Here is an 18,337-nt window from a genome sequence, read left to right as displayed (position 1 = left end):
CCTATACAAAATTAAATTAAAATTACCCTGCTATCCAATCTGAGTTCTATTGTCTTTCATATCTTTGGCTTTTACACCAAACTTTCCAAAAAGAATTAGCTGCCAATTCCCAAATATAGCCTGTGTTTTCCCACTTCCAAGTTTTTGTTAATCCTTTTCTGCACTTTGAAATTCACTTTCCCCCTATTTTTAGGGATTGTTTAGGATTAGAATAGGCTCTGGAGAACTGCTTTTTAATCTCAGTGCCACTAATAGCTTGTTAACATTGGCAAGTCATTTATTACCTCAGAGCCTTTGTTTCATTTTTTTCTAAAATGAGGATAAAAACATCCACTTCACAGGATTGTTGTCAGGAATAAACACAATAACTTCAATAAAGTGTTTATGTATAATGTGTTTACTTAAAGTCAATTTGCTTTTCTCCTTCTTTATATTGAAGTTTTGCCTACTCCAAGTATTACTTCTTCCATTAAGCTTATTGTATTAGTTACAGTATTGCTAGTCTTGTCACAGATAAATTCCCAAATACCAATGTGCTTGTGTTATTGGGCTTGCTCTCTGGTACCTCTGGTATTGCCACAAGATAAGCATGTCCTGTGTAGCCCACTGGTCCAAGGTAAATACGAGACACAAGGAGTAGATCTGAGCACAACTGAGCTTAGAACCAAGACCATCCAAGATTTTAGTCTAGCCAGACCCTAGTCAACCCATAAATGTGCATATGAGAATAAATCAATTGTTGTTTTAGGCCACTGAGTCTGGAGTGGTTTATTATGAAGCACTGCTCTAACAAAACTGATAGATACCTGTTTGTAATACTAAACATAGAACACTCAACAAGCACCCAGTCAATTGTAAAAAAATTTGATTTAAGTAAATCATAAGTGTAATCACAATACTGATAATTGTGTTCCCTTAAATATTTACTTTAACTTAGTATTTTTCTAAATGAGAAAATGGTACTCAGAACATTTTTTTCAGAAGATACTCAGATTTTTTTTTCACATCAGAAGCTAGTGATTTGAAAGATGCAGCTGTTCCATATCATGTCAGTCATTCTGAAAATGACAGTAACAATAACCAATGAATGGCATTTTAGAGAACAAAGTAGAAGTATATGTATTATATTTCTACTTTAAGATGACTCATGTGGAATAAAATGGGACTTCACTTTTAACTGCATTTCAAAATTTTATGAAATCCTCACAATTCAACAAAAATAATTTACTTACCACCTACCATACCACATACCAGATGCAATGATAAGTACTTCCAACACACCATCCTGTTCAAATTCAAATTATAAACTAGCCCAATGAAATATGTATTAGTTTTCCCACAGAGTTTAAATTGCCTGCCATAGTTCACACACAAGTACAGGTCACAGCCAAGAAGCAAATACAGATATGCCTGACTCCAAAAACCATCAGTTTCCCACTGTACCATACACTTAGAAGAAGACTATATTTAGACTTAGACAAAGGGGTGTCAAAACTAACCTCACTTATAACTTTTTAAAAGTAAATTGTGTCAGTCATAGTTAACTTTGGTTAAGCCTGAATTCAATATGTATAGTGCATCTATTTCACTGGAGGTCACTTTTTCAGCAATCTCTGGGACTCTTGTGAATTCATTCATCTATTCCTTTATTAAATAGAAGGTCATTGACCATGAGCATGTTCTCCACACTGTTGTGGAAACTTAGGGGGTCAAAATGAGAACCCATAGTTCCTACCTGCGGGAAGTTTACAGTCTAATTAGGAGATAGACTTGCAAACAAATAATAATGTAAATTCAATAATAATTAGAAAATACTAATTAAATAAGGTTTATTCCCATCAGATTGGCAAAAATTAAAATTCTGTATAATGCTAAGTGTTGGCAGGGATATAGGAACTCCTAATTATGGGTATCATGATACTCTAGTACTCATCTTTGTCTAATAATAAGTTTTGTTTTAAATATGTTAAATTTGAAACGCCTGTGTGGAACGCAACTGGAGATATTCAGTAGGAAATTAGATATAAGATTTAAGACTAACATAACATAATAAAATTTTAAAAAAAGATTTAGGGCTAAAAAAGTGCCCACCAGTGGAAGTATAGCTCTAGGAGTTTTCCATGATTTTAGTCATGGAAGCCAAAACAAAAACAAAAACAAAAACAAACAAAAACTAAACTAAAAGGTCTCTGAGCAGAGAAGTTTCAAAGACTGGGCACTAAATTTCACGTCTGCAGTGAAGAGTGGTGAGATAAGGTTATCATGAGTTTTACTATGACAACCTAAAAAAAGGAAATGTGGTTGAGACAGGTGTTGGATGGGAATCTACTCATGAGAGATAAAGCTTTGAATCAGCTGACCAGGTTCTCAGGTAGTCCTTAAATTGTGCAGCTTTTCCTTTCTTTGGATTATGAACTTCTCAGAGAATTTCATGAAAGCTATAAATCCTTTCCCAGAGCAAAGCAGAAAGAAACGCATTTTAGAGTGCTATTTCAGCGAGTGTTATATCCTCTAATGGACCCCAGGTTAAAAATACTTGGAAAGATTAATTATTATTATTATGACTCTTTTCTCTTTAACTATGTATCTTTAAACAAATCCCTATACCTCTCTGATTTTCTGATTTGTAAACTGAAGACAATATTTTCCCTACCTATCTGCTAAGGTTTCAAGGATCAAATGAGGTAAAGTATTACAAAACATTTTGTCAGGGGCGCCTGGGTGGCTCAGTCGTTAAGCGTCTGCCTTCAGCTCAGGTCATGATCCCAGGGCCCTGGGATCGAGCCCCGCATTGGGCTCCCTGCTCCGCGGGAAGCCTGCTTCTCCCTCTCCCACTCCCCCTGCTTGTGTTCCCTCTCTCGCTGTGTCTCTCTCTGTCAAATAAATAAATAAAATCTTAAAAAAAAACATTTTGTCAAATTTAAGGCTCATTTTTTAAATAAAGAAACTGATGCTTAGCTAGGTTGTCTTAAGTAAACTTATAGTTTTGTTACAGAGTAAGGGCCCACAACTTTGACTCAAAATTCACTGTGGTAGAATATCTGAGCTTCTTTGGTATAGTAAATGAATACTTGGATAAACTGACTGAAGGGTATGTGTGTAAGGATGGCATGTGAGATACTGCCTGCATCCTCAAGGGACCACATGGATTAAGATTACCTGGGTGTTCTTTTTATGGCTATTTTAAATAATCCTGCAATAAACATTTCATATTCTTTGGGTAAATACCCAGTAGTGGAATTACTGGATCATATGATAATATGATAATTCTATTTTTAATTTTTTGAGGAACCTCCATACAGTTTCCACAGTGACTGCTCCAGTTTGCATTCCCAGAAACAGTACATGATAATCCTATTTTTAATTTTTAATTTTTTAGGAACCTCCATACTGTTTCCACAGTGCATGAGGATTCCTTTTTCTCCACATCCTTACCAACACTTGCTCTTTCTCGTGTTTTTTATTTTAGCCATTCTGACAAACATAAGGTGATATCTCATTGTGGTTTTGATTTGCATTTCCCTGATGAATAGTGATGTCAAGCATCTTTTCATGTGTCTGTTGTCCATTTGTATGTCTTCTTTGGAGAAATGTCTGTTCATGTCTTCTGCCCATTTTTAATTGGATTATTTGATTTTTTGATATTGAGTTGTATAAGTTCTTTGCCATTTGCAGCAACATGGATGGATCTAGAGAGTATAATTCTAAGGGAAGTAAGTCAGTGTCAGAGAAAGTCAAATATTATAGGATTTCACACATATGTGGAATTTAAGAAACAAAAAAAATGAACAAAGGAAAAAGAGACAAACAAACAAGAACAGACTCTTAAATATAGAGAACAAACTGGTGGCTACCAGAGAGATGTGGGTGTGGGAATGGGTGAAATAGGTGAAGGGGATTAAGAGTACACTTACTGTGATGAGCACTACGTAATGTATGAAACTGGTGAATCACTATATTGTACCTGAAACTAATATAATACCATACATTAATTATACTGAAATTGGAAAACAAAAAGATTGGATGGTTGTTGAACCACTGTATAAAAAGAGAGGACCCTAATAAGTGTAGGGGTTTTTTTGTTGTTGTTTGGCAAAGCATTGTTTACAAATTTGAAAACAGAGCTGGGTTGTTTGACACAATAGCAGAGATATGAAAGGCATGAAGAAGGAGAGAAATCCTAATGTTTGGTCATGAAATAAGCGACTTTGGAGGAAAACAAAAACATCAAATGGGGAATTGTAATAAATTGTTTGTGCTGCTCTGTGGTGTAAGATGTAAACTTTACTTCTCAGTCCCACATGAAATCTTTATTACAATCTCTCTTGCTCAGTGTTTCATGGAGGAGGTTTGCTTTAGGGGGCAATGCTACAGAGCCCTGAGTTCTACATGAAGGCTGAGGCAGAACCAAACCAGAAGCTCCCACTGGAGGGCAGCCAGATGAGAAAGAGGTACATAGCACTAACAGAAATAAAAAGCTGAACACAGAGGTCCATAAATATTAGCAATTGTTTTATTGTTGTAACGAGCTAGCTCCCAAGTCTCACAGAGAACAAGTAACAACTTAGTTTCTCATAGAAGAGAGGAGTGGCTGTGTAATAATATATGGTCTTTCAACTCCTCACCATGGTTACAATGACTGTTTAGTTCTTTAAACCTACATGGGAAAAAAAAAAAAGGGACACATTCAATGTGTTCTGCTTCCATCATTAATCTTTATTTTTTCCCCATATCCTTTGTCAACCAAAATATATCTCAGCCACCTCAGAATTAACCTTATAGAAACCATTCCCTCTCCTTGTTATAATCAGTTACTCATTCTAACACACCATTGCAATGATGGTGTGCTAGATAAGAAAAGCAGCATGAATCTATGGAGTCAGTTTAAGATAAACAATGTAGGCATGTGAATGACTCATCTTTCAAAGCCCTTGAAGTTTTTGTGAATTTTATTTGAAAATTAATTTGAATCTATTTTTGATTACCCTCAGAATATCCAACTTTATCCACCATACACCCAGAGTTGATATTGCTTTTACCTCAATATTCCTGATAAAAATCTTGGGCTAGATGTATCAACTGGTTCATGAGCATCTTGCACATATTGTTAAGAGCACAATTATTGACATAACATAACACTTCCTTTTTTATTATGTCTACAACACAAAAATGGAAGTTGGTGAACTTTTGGATTTTTACAGAAACTGAGGCATGACTGGTTTTAGAGGATAAGAGCTGGGAGAGCCTAAACATATAGTGATATGAGGGACAGTATTGTAAAACAAGGAATTGTCATCTCCAAATGCCAGCATGCCCTCATTGAGAGACACCCTTGTGTTCTACTGAAAGGCTCACAGATACATGGGAAGAGAACTTCAACTTATTAATTTTTGACCCAGCTACATGAAGGGCTTCAAAGATTAAACTACTGTGGTTGTTATGCAACCTTGCTTCACTTTAGAGGTGACATAAGATATTATCCAATCTATTGCAGCCAATCATACATCATAGGCTTATGATTCTGGTTCATGTATCAGGGCAACCAAATATGCCAAGACCCACATCCACCTTTACTACAAAATGAATTAGAAACTGAGGGTTATTTACTGGTTGTTTTTAAAAACTTGAATTTCTACTTTCAACTATTAAGCCATTAAAACAACAGATAAAGAAGGTATTTTATGTTGAAAGATTAAAAACACTTAAAGACAGTATTGTATATTTCTTAATTACTGAGGGAAGAATACTAAATGCAAGCAGATTTTTATGAAGATTTTTTTTGGTGATATCCAGGATCAGCAGGAAAGAGTTACTTGATCAATTATCAGTGACCACTATGGATGTAGGAGGGCACTCATACCTCATATTTGCCATTTGATATATTTTAAAGGTTCTTAAATTTCATACTGTATGCATTATAATTTTAATTATAGTGACTCAATAAACATATCTATAATGCTATCAGATATTGTATATTGTGTCTAAAATAGGTGATAAATCTGTTATTAAAGCAATTGTAATGGTTCATTTAAATATATGCTTTGATAGCAAAAACAAAACTATGAAGGATTAATTAGGATAGAGAGAGAGAGAGATTGATATTCTTGGTCAATTTAATTATTGTGATGTGGGGAACACAATGCCCCAGAAACAAGAGTATTATTCTTAACCTATGATCCATGACTCAGGACTTCAGGGAAAAAAATTCTTTGTTCACAGAATATATTTTCATTGATTCTTATCTTCCCACTTTTATAGATGAAGTTTTAAAAGTAATCAAGTTTTCAAAGCCTGGTTTTAAAATCCAGGATAAGTTGAAGATTTTTGATTTACTGAATTACTTCTAGATTTCCAGGGATCTGTAAATCTGATATTTCTGAATTTACTAAAAATATTTCTCAGATTCTTTAAAGCCTAAAATTACACTAGCTTTTCTTACAGTTTAAGTAAATGCCTAATTAGACCCAAGATCTTGATATTAAATACATAAAGTTTCTCAGTGGACCCCTCTGATACCCAGTAAATTTATTAGTTCCATTGATGTTATAATAGATAGTGAGAAAATAAACCCCAAATCTAATAAACAATGCATATGGGCAGTTATACTCTGAATATATGGAATCAGCTGACAGTCCTACATTGAGATTTAGAAGTACATCAGTTAGAATTAAAAGATAATTTAGTTTTATTCTTTTTTTTTCTATTTTTTTTCATTTAAATTCTAGTTAGTTGACATACAGTTCAATACTGGTTTTAGGAATAGAGTTCAGTGGTTCATCATTTATATATAACACCCAGGGCTCATCATAACAAGTGCCCTCATAATACCCACCCACATCTGCCAATCCCCCACCCACTTTCCTCCATCAACTCTCAGTTTTTTCTCTATAGTTAAGAGTCTATCATGATTTGTTTTCCTCTCTCTTTTTCCCCCTTCTGAATGTTCATTTTTTTTCTTAAATTCCTCATATTAGTGAAATCATATGGTATTTTTCTCTTGCTGATTTATTTCACTTAGCATAACACACTCTAGCTCTATCCATGTCTTTGCAAATGCAAGATTTCATTCTTTTTGATGGCTGAGTAGTATTCCATTGTATATAAATACCACATCTTCTTTATCCGCCTATCAGTTAATGGACATTTGGGCTCTTTTCATAATTTGGTTACTGCTCATAATGCTGCTATAAATATAGGGGTGCATGTACTCCTTTAAATGTGTATTTTTGTATCCTTTGGGTAAATACCTAGTAGTGCAATTGCTGGATCATAGGGTGGTTCCATTTTTAGCTTTTTGAGGAACCACCATAATGTTTTCCAGAGTGGCTGCACCAGTTTGCATTCCCACCAACAATGCAAGACGGTTCCCCTTTCTCCCCATTCTTGCCAAACACCTGTTTTCTCCTGTGTTGTTAATTTTAGCCATTCTGACCAGTGTGAGGTGGTATCTTATTGTTATTTTGATTTGTACTTCCCTGATGATGAGAGATATTGAGCACCTTTTCATATGTCCGTTAGCCATCTGGATGTCTTATTTGAAAAATGTCTATTCATGTCTTCTGCCCATTTCTTAACTGGATTATTGGGGTCTTGGGGTGTTGGCATTTGAAAAAATACAGCATCCATTCTTGATAAAAACCTTCAACAAAGTAGGTATAGAAGGAACATACCTCAACATCATATAAGCTATATATGAAAGACCCACAGCTAATATCATCCTCAATGAGGAAAAACTGAGCTTTTCCTCTATGGTCAGGAACAAGACAGTGATGTCCACTCTCACCACTGTTATTTAACATAACAATGGAAGTTTGGGCCTCAGCAATCAGACAACAAAAAGAATAAAAGACATCCAATCAGCAAGGAAGAAGTCAAACTTTCACTATTTGCAGACAACATGATACTCTATGTGGAAAACCTGAAAGAGTCTACCAAAAAGTTGCTAGAACTAATATATGAATTCAGCAAAGTTGCAGGATATAAAATCAATGAACAGAAATCCATTGCATTCCTATACACCATTAATGAAGCAACAGAAAAAGAAATCAAGGAATTGATCCCATTTACCATTGTACAAACATAAGATACCTAGGAACAAACCTAACTAAAGAGGTAAAAGATCTATACTCTGAAAACTAGAACACTCATGAAAGAAATTGAAGAGGACATAAAGAAATGGAAAAACATTCCATGCTCTTGGATTGGAGGAACAAACATTATTAAAATGTCTATACTACCCAAAGCAATTTACATATTCAATGCAATACCTATCAAAATACCATCATTTTTTCACATAGTTAAAATAAGTAATCCTTAAATTTGCATGGAACCACAAAAACTCTGAATAGCAAAAGTAATCCTAAAAAAGAAAAGCAAAGCTGGAGGCATCACAATTCCAGACTTCAAGCTATATTACAAAGCTGTAATCATCAAGACAGTATGGTACTGGCACAAAAACTAACACATAGATTAATGGAACAGAATAATTTTATTCTAAAATTAAACTAAATATATTGGCCATTGCAAATGGTTAGGCTTACTATCTTTTATTTAGGAGTAGTTACTATTCATCCTGAGACTGGCAAACCAAGAACATCAATTACCCAGCTAGTGAGATGAAAATGTCATTACCTTATTTATTATCACTGCAGTGTTGACCACATACTTACCGTACGTCTGAACCACTTCTGATTTATTCCCTTTCCTTTAGAATTTATAATATTTTTTTAGCCAACCCAATTCTCTTTGTCTAAGATAAGAACACAGGATCTTTGAGAGACCAAAAAAGATGTTATTAGGGATTATCATAGGACACATAATAAATCAGAGTCATACTAGATACAGCTACCTAAGAATGAGGGAATCTTTGAAATTTTTTTGAAAAAAAAATTAATGTATCTTGGAAGTTATTGTAGAGTACGAAAAGAAAATTTTAACAAGGTTTCCAGGGGTTCTCTCATTTTAAAAATTATAAAAATTCATAGATTACACTGGGAATAGAATTTTAACTAAAGGGTATAAAAAATGACACTTGAAAAATTTTAACCATGAATCGAAATCCAGAATATACTGTACTATAAATCTCATGGAACTATTGCTTGTTGTAAAATATTCTTGACAAATTATAAAAAGAATGTAACATATGTCTATATACTCATCACCCTACATGGTAATTTTTAGAATGTTGTTGGGCACAACTCATTGAGGCTGGTCATAATATAGATTTTCCAGCATCCAAACACTTAAGACTTTGCTAAGTATGAGCAATACACTATTATTAAGATGTGCTTTAATGTCTAGAATACTTCCTCTTATCTCCCCTACATTTTCCTAAAAATATCCCTATGAGATTGTAAGAAAAGTATCTCATTTTATACACTTGGAAATTGAGACTTCAAGCTGGTAAGTGATAAAGACTACAAAAGTGCTGTGTGGCAACAGACGAAGATTAACCAGATGCCTCTGGTGCTCCTACTCCCTCCACCTTATCACTCTCATCTTTGGTATCTCCCATTAGCTGAGGATGCCCTGATGGGAAAAATATTGCAGTTTTTTTTAGCATAATGAAACAAAGCACTGAATGAAAAGTATTGTAATTCTCAGAATTCAGATGTATATATATATACATATATACAGATGTATATATATATATATATATATGTGTGTGTGTGTGTGTATTCATTCATTCAGCATTTACTTAATGAGTGTCTACTATTTGGTACGGTTCTTTTTTGTTTGCTTTGTTTCAAGTTTTTTTCAAATTCTAGTTAATTAACATATAGGCTAATATTGGCTTAAGGAGTAGAATTTAGTGATTCATGACTTATATAAAACACCCAGTGCTCATCACAAGTGGCCTCCTTAATACCCATCACCCATTTACCCCATCCCCTACCCACCTGTCTTCATCAACCCTCAGTTTGTTCTCTATAGTTAAGAGTCTCTTACTGTTTGCTTCCTTTTCTTTTTCCCCCTTCCCCTATGTTCATCTGCTTTGTTTCTTAAGTCCTACACATGAGTGAAATCATATGGTATTTGTCTTTCTCTGACTGACTTATTTTGCTTAGCATAATACACTCTAGCTCATTCTTTTTGATGACTGAATAATATATGAATATATATATTAATACATAATAAATAAAAATGTATATTATATAAATATATATTATTTATTATATATATATGCATACAAACACATCTTCTTTTTTTAATTTTATTTTATTATATTATGTTAGTCACCATACATTTCATCATTAGTTTTTGATGTAGTGTTCCATGATTCACTGTTTGCGTATAACACCCAGTGCTCCATTCAGTACCTGCCCTCCTTAATACCCATCACCAGGCTATCGCATCTCCCTACCCCCTCCCCTCTAAAACCCTCAGTTTGTTTCTCAGAGTCCATAGTCTCTCATGGTTCATCTCCTCCTCGGATTTCCCCCCTTTCATTTTTCCTTTCCTACTATCTTTTTTTTTCTTTAAAGATATAATGTATTATTTGTTTCAGAGGTACAGGTCTGTGATTCATCAGTCTTACACAATTCACAGTGCTCACCATAGCACATACCCTCCCCAATGTCTATCACCCAGCCACCCCACCCCTCCCCTGCCACAACTCCAGCAACCCTCAGTTTGTTTCCTGAGATTAAGAATTCCTCCTATCAGTGAGATCATATGATACTTGTCTTTCTCTGATTGACTTATTTTGCTTAACATAATACCCTCTAATTCCATCCACAGCATTGCAAATGGTAAGAGTTCATGTTTTTTGATGGCTGCATAATATTCCATTGTATATATATACCACATCTTCTTTATCCATTCATCTGTTGATAGACATCTTGGCTCTTTCCATAGACAAACACACCTTCTTTATCGATTTACCAGTTGATGGACATTTGGGCACTTTCCATAATTTGACTATTGTTGTTAATGCTACTATAAACATCAGTTTAGGGATTAAACTGAATCCCTCTGGGCGGAGCAAGATGGCAGAGGAGTAGGAGACCTGGATTTTGTCTCCTCTCAGGAATTCAGCTGGATAGGGATCAAACCTCAACAGGAGATCGAAGAAAAGAAGAGCAACAACTCTCTCATCAGAAAAGCGACCACTTTCTGGAAGGTAGGACGAGCGGAGAAGGGAATCTGAGGCGATATTCGGGAGGATAGACCGCGGGGGAGGGGCCTCTGTCCACCACTTCTGGCAAGTGATAGAACAATGGAGCACAAAAATGGAACTTTTAAAAGTCTGCTCCGCTGAGGGACGTCACTCTGGTGGCTAAGCGGGGGGTGGAACCCTCCAGGAGAGTGTGGTCTCAGGACCCTCAGCGTCACAGAAAGACCCGGGGTGCCTGAGTGTGGCAGAGCTCCCAGGTAACAGAGCAGGGAAGCCGGCTGCAGAGGCAGAGCCCAGGCGCGGGCTCTCAGCTCGGGGTTGCCATAAACCATGATCCGCGGCACAGTCGAGCCACTGCTCCTCCAGCAGGGACCCAACAAGCGGCAGATCCGGGGAGACTCACCTTCCTTCCCCCGGGAGGAGCCGCGCAGGAGTGTGCTGCAGGGATCTGCTGGGTTTGGAGACACCACCTGGAGTCGGGTGCCAGAGATAGAAACACGCAGTCACAGGCCGGGTTAGCACAGAGTGCGGCTGGAGACTGGGGAGAGGGGAGTGACTGACGGCTTTTCTCTGGGGGTTCACTGAGGAGGGGGCCTCAAGTTCTCGGCTCCTCTGGGGCGGAGATTGGGAGGCCGCCATTTTCACTCTCCACCTCCAAAGCTGTACGGAAACCTTGCAGGGAACAAAAGCTCCGGAGAGCAAACCCGAGCAGATTACTTAGCTGGGAGGGGACAAGGGCGGGCCAATTTGGCCTCCGGCAAAGACATTTAGAAACCATGGCAACAGGTCCCTCCCCAGAAGATCAGCAAGAACAGCCAGCCAAGACCAAGTTTACCGATCAATGAGAACGGCAGAACTCCAGCGCTAGGGGAACACTGCACATAGAATCCATGGCTTTTTTACCATGATTCTTTAGTCTTTTAAAGTTAATTTTTTTTAACTGTCTTTTTTTTTTTTTAATTTTTCTTTTTCCCTTTTCAACCAACATCTTATCAATCCCTTTTTCTAAAAAAACATTTTTATTTTTCATTTTTAGAGTCATATTCTATCCCTTCATAGTAGTTACCCGTATTTTTGGCTTATATATATAAGTTGTTCTCCCTTTGAAATTTTGAGATAGTTTCTTCTAACAGATTAAAATATACCCTAAATCTCTAGTATATGGTGTTTTCTATTCCCCTGCCTGATCACATTCTCTCCCTTTTTTTTCTTTTTTCTTTTTTTAAATCCTCTTCTTTCTTTTTTCAAACAACTTCTTATCAATTCCTTTTATAAAATTTTTTATAATTTCCATCTTTACAGTCATATTCCATCCCTTCATCATATCAACCCTTATTTTTGTACATATATAAGTTTTTCTTTCTTTAAAATTTTGGGAGGCATTTTCCTCTATAAGACCAAAATACACCCCAAATCTAGTGTGTGGCACTGATCTATATACCAGCCTGATCATATTTGATCACATTCTGTTTTTGTTGTTGTTGTTGTTTTGTTTTGTTTGTTTTTGTTTGTTTTTATCTTTATCTTTATCTTTTTCTTTTTTTTCTTTTTCTTTTTTCTCTCTTTCCATTTCTTTTTCCACTGCCTCAGGTCTTTTCTGATTTGTTTAGAGTATATTTTCTGAGAACATTGTTACTCTGCTAGCATTTGTTCTCTCCTTAATCTATTTTCCTCTGCCCAAAATGACGAGACAGAAAAAATCACCTCAACAAAAAGAACAAGAGGTAGTAACGACTGCCAGGGACCTACTCAATATGGACATTAATACGATGTCAGATCTAGAGTTCAGAAACATCACTTTAAAGATACTAGCTGGGCTTGAAAAAAGCATGGAAGTTATTAGAGAAACTCTTTCTGGAGAAGTAAAAGAACTAAAATCCAACCAAGTAGAAATCAAAAAGTCTATTAATGAGGTGCAATAAAAAATGGGGGCACTAACTGCAAGAATAAATGAGGCAGAAGAGAGAATCAGTAATATAGAAGACCAAATGATGGAAAATAAAGAAGCTGAGAAAAAGAGAGATAAACAACTACTGGATCACAAGGGCAGAATTCGAGAGATAAGCGATACCATAAGACGAAACAACATTAGAATAATTGGGATCCCAGAAGAAGAAGAAAGAGAGAGAGGGGCAGAAGGTATAATGGAGCAAATTATAGCAGAGAAGTTCCCTAATTTGGGGAAGGAAACAGGCATGAAAATCCAGGAAGCACAGAGAACCCCTCTCAAAATCAATAAAAATAGGTCAACACCCCAACATCTAATAGTAAAACTTGCGAATCTCAGAGATAAAGAGAAAATCCTGAGAGCAGCTCGGGAGAAGAGATATGTAACATACAATGGTAGAAACAAGAGATTGGCAACAGACCTATCCACAGAGACCTGGCAGGCCAGAAAGGACTGGCAGGATATATTCAGAGTACTAAATGAGAAAAATATGCAGCCAAGAATACTCTATCCAGCTAGGCTGTCATTGAAAATTGAAGGAGAGATAAAAAGCTTCCAGGACAAACAAAAACTAAAGGAATTTGCAAACACAAAACCAGCCCTACAAGAAATCTTGAATGGGGTCTCTAAGCAAAGAGAGAGCCTAAAAGCAACATAGACCAGAAAGGAACACAGACAATATACGGTAACAGTCACCTTACAGGCAATACAATGGCACTAAATTCCTATCTTTCAATAGTTACCCTGAATGTAAATGGGCTAAATGCCCCAATCAAAAGACACAGGCTATCAGACTGGATTAAAAAACAAGACCCATCAATATGCTGTCTGCAAGAGACTCATTTTAGAACCAAAGACACGGCCATGTTGAAAGTGAGGGGGTGGAAAACCATTTACCATGCTAACGGACACCAAAAGAAAGCTGGGGTGGCAATCCTTATATCAGACAAATTAGATTTTAAACCAAAGACTGTAATAAGAGATGAGGAAGGACATTATATCCTACTTAAAGGATGTATCCAACAAGAAGATCTAACAATTGTAAATATCTATGCCCCTAACATGGGAGCAGCCAATTATATAAGGCAATTAATAACAAAAGCAAAGAAACACATCGACAACAATACAATAATAGTGGGGGACTTTAACACCCCCCTCGCTGAAATGGACAGATCGTCTAAGCAAAAGATCAACAAGGAAATAAAGACTTTAAATGACACACTGGACTAAATGGACTTCACAGACCTATTCAGAATATTCCATTCCAAAGCAACAGAATACACATTCTTCTCTAGTGCCCATGGAACATTCTCCAGAATAGATCACATCCTAGGTCATAAATCAGGTCCCAACTGGTACCAAAAGATTAGGATCATTCCCTGCCTATTTTCAGACCACAATGCTTTGAAACTAGAACTCAATCACAAGAGGAAAGTCGGAAAGAACTCAAATACAGGGAAGCTAAAGAGCATCCTACTGAAGAATGAATGGGTCAACCAGGAAATTAAAGAAGAATTAAAAAAATACATGGAAACCAATGAAAAGGAAAACACAACTGTTCAAAATCTTTGGGATGCAACAAAGGCAGTCCTAAGAGGAAAGTATATAGCAATACAAGCTTTTCTCAAGAAACAAGAAAGGTCTCAAGTACACAACCTAACCCTACACCTAAAGGAGCTGGAGAAAGAACAGCAAAGAAAGCCTAAACCCAGCAGGAGAAGAGAAATAATAAACATCAGAGCAGGAATCAATGAAATAGAAACTAAAAGAACAGTAGAACAGATCAATGAAACTAGGAGCTGATTCTTTGAAAGAATTAACAAGATTGATAAACCCCTGGCCAGACTTATCCAAAAGAGAAGAGAAATTACCCAAATCAACAAAATCATGAATGAAAGAGGAGAGATCACAACCAACACCAAAGAAATACAAACAATTATAAGAACATATTATGAGCACCTCTATGCCAGCAAATTCGATAACCTGGAAGAAATGGATGCATTCCTAGAGATGTATCAACTACCAAAACTGAACCAGGAAGAAATAGAAAACCTGAACAGACCTATAACCACTAAGGAAATTGAAGCAGTCATCAAAAATCTCCCCAAAAACAAGAGCCCAGGGCCAGATGGCTTCCCAGGGGAATTCTACCAAACATTTCAAGAAGAATTAATACCTATTCTTCTGAAACTGTTCCAAAAAATAGAAATGGAAGGAAAACTTCCAAACTCATTTTATGAGGCCAGCATTACCTTGATCCCAAAACCAGATAAAGACCCCATCAAAAAGGAGAATTACAGACCAATATCCCTGATGAACATGGATGCAAAAATTCTCACCAAAATACTAGCCAATAGGATCCAACAGTACATTCAAAGGATTACTCACCACAACCAAGTGGGATTTATCCCTGAGCTGCAAGGTTGGTTCAACATCCACAAATCAATCAATGTGATACAATACATTAACAAAAGAAAGAACAAGAATCATATGATCCTCTCAATAGATGCAGAAAAAGCTTTTGACAAAGTACAGCATCCTTTCTTGATCAAAACTCTTCAGAGTATAGGGATCGAGGGTACATACCTCCATATCATAAAAGCCATCTATGAAAAACCTACAGCGAATATCATTCTCAATGGGGAAAAACTGAGAGCTTTCCCCCTAAGTTCAGGAACGCGGCAGGGATGTCCACTACCACCACTGCTATTCAACATAGTATTGGAAGTCCTAGCCACAGCAATCAGACAAGAAAAAGAAATAAAAGTCATCCAAATCGGCAAAGAAGAAGTCAAACTCTCACTCTTTGTAGATGATATGATCCTTTATGTGGAAAACCCCAAAAACTCCACCCCAAAACTGCTAGAACTCATACAGGAAATCAGTAAAGTGGCAGGATATAAAATCAATGCACAGAACTCAGTGGCATTCCTATACACCAACAACAAGACAGAAGAAAGAGTAATTAAGGAGTCGATCCCATTTACAATTGCACCCAAAACTGTAAGATACCTAGGAATAAATCTAACCAAAGAGACAAAGGATCTGTACTCAGAAAACTATAAAATACTCATGAAAGAAATTGAGGAAGACACAAAGAAATCGAAAAATATTCCATGCTTATAGATTGGAAGAACAAATATTGTGAAGATGTCAATGCTACCTAGAGCAATCTACACATTCAATGCAATCCCCATGAAAATATCATCCACTTTTTTCAAAGAAATGGAACAAATAATCCTAAAATTTGTATGGAACCAGAAAAGACCCCGCATAGCCAGAGGAATGTTGAAAAAGAAAACAAAGCTGGCAGATTCACAATTCTGGATTTCTCGCTCTATTACAAAGCTGTCATCATCAAGACAGCATGGTACTGGCACAAAAACAGACACATAGATCAATGGAACGGAATAGAGAGCCCAGAAATGGACCCTCAACTCTATGGTCAACTCATCTTTGACAAAGCAGGAAAGAATGTCCAATGGAACAAAGACAGTCTCTTCAACAAATGGTGTTGGGAAAATTGGATAGCCAAATGCAGAAGAATGAAACTGGACCATTTCCTTACACCACACACAAAAATAGACTCCAAATGGTTGAAAGACCTCAGTGTGAGACAGGAGTCCATCAAAATCCTAAAGGAGAACACAGGCAGCAACCTCTTCGACCTCAGCCACAGCAACTTCTTCCTAGAAATGTCGCCAAAGGTAAGGGAAACAATGGCAAAAATGAACTATTGGGACTTCATCAAGATAAAAACCTTTTGCACAGCAAAAGAAACAGTCAACAAAACCAAAGACAACCGACAGAATGGGAGAAGATATTTGAAATGACATATCAGATAAAGGGCTAGTATCCAAAATCTATAAAGAACTCATCAAACTCAACACCCAAAGAACAAAGAATCCAATCAAGAAATGGGTAGAAGACATGAACAGATATTTTTCCAAACAAGACATCCAAATGGCCACATGAAAAAGTGCTCAACGTCACTCGGCATCAGGGAAATCCAAATCAAAACCTCAAGGAGATACCACCTCACACCAGTCAGAATGGCTAAAATGAACAAGTCAGGAAACGACCGATGTTGGCGGGGATGCGGAGAAAGGGGAACCCTCCTCCACTGTTGGTGGGAATGCAAGCTGGTGCAGCCACTCTGGAAAACAGTATGAGGTTCCTCAAAAAGTTGAAAATAGAGCTACCATATGATCCAGCAATTGCACTACTGGGTATTTACCCCAAAGATACAAAAGTAGGGATCCGAAGGGGTACGTGCACCCCGATGTTTATAGCAGCAATGTCCACAATAGCCAAACTGTGGAAAGAGCCAAGATGTCCATCGACAGATGAATGGATAAAGAAGAAGTGGTATATATATACAATGGAATATTATGCAGCCATCAAAAGGAATGAGATCTTGCCATTTGCAACGACGTGGATGGAACTGGAGGGTATTATGTTGAGTGAAATAAGTCAGAGAAAGACATGTATCATATGATTTCACTGATATGAGGAATTCCTAATTGCAGGAAACAAACTGAGGGTCGCTGGAGTAGGGGGTGGGTTGGGAGGGATGGAGTGACTGGGTGATAGACACTGGGGAGGGTATGTGCTATGGTGAGCGCTGTGAATTGTGTGAGACTGTTGAATCACAGATCTGTACCTCTGAAACAAATAATGCAATATATGTTAAAAAAAAAAAAAGAAGAAGAAGAAGGTAGCGGGAGGGGAAGAATGAAGCAGGGAAATCGGAGGGGTAGACGAACCATGAGAGACGATGGACTCTGAAAAACAAACAGGGTTCTAGAGGGGAGGGGGGTGGGAGGATGGGTTGGCCTGGTGGTGGGTATTGAGGAGGGCACATTCTGCATGGAGCACTGGGTGTTGTGCACAATGAATCATGGAGCACTTCATTCAAAACTAATGATGTAATGTATGGGGATTAACATAAGAAAAATAAATAAATTAATTAATAAATAAATTAATTAATTAATTATCTGAATCAGTATTTTTGTATCCTTTGGGTAAATACATAGTAGTGCAATTGCTTGGTCATAGGGTTTTTCTATTTTTAACTTTTTGAAGAACCTCCATTCTGTTTTCCAGTGTGCATTTCCACCAACATTGTAAGAGGGTTCTCCTTTCTCCACATCCTCACAAACAACTGTTATTTCCTGTGTTGTTAATTTTAGTTCTTGATATTGAGGGTGCAGTAACAGAAATGAACAGAACAGACACAAATCTCAGCCCTCATTTTAGTATAAAGAGGTAGA

This window comes from Mirounga angustirostris, unplaced genomic scaffold (genome assembly GCF_029215605.1).
Source record: "Mirounga angustirostris isolate CCGP_5_RB_7025 unplaced genomic scaffold, mMirAng1.0.hap1 SCAF_13, whole genome shotgun sequence".
NCBI lineage: Eukaryota > Metazoa > Chordata > Mammalia > Carnivora > Phocidae > Mirounga > Mirounga angustirostris.
The sequence above is the reverse complement of the archived record's forward strand: the minus strand, read 5'-3'. Positions refer to the sequence as shown.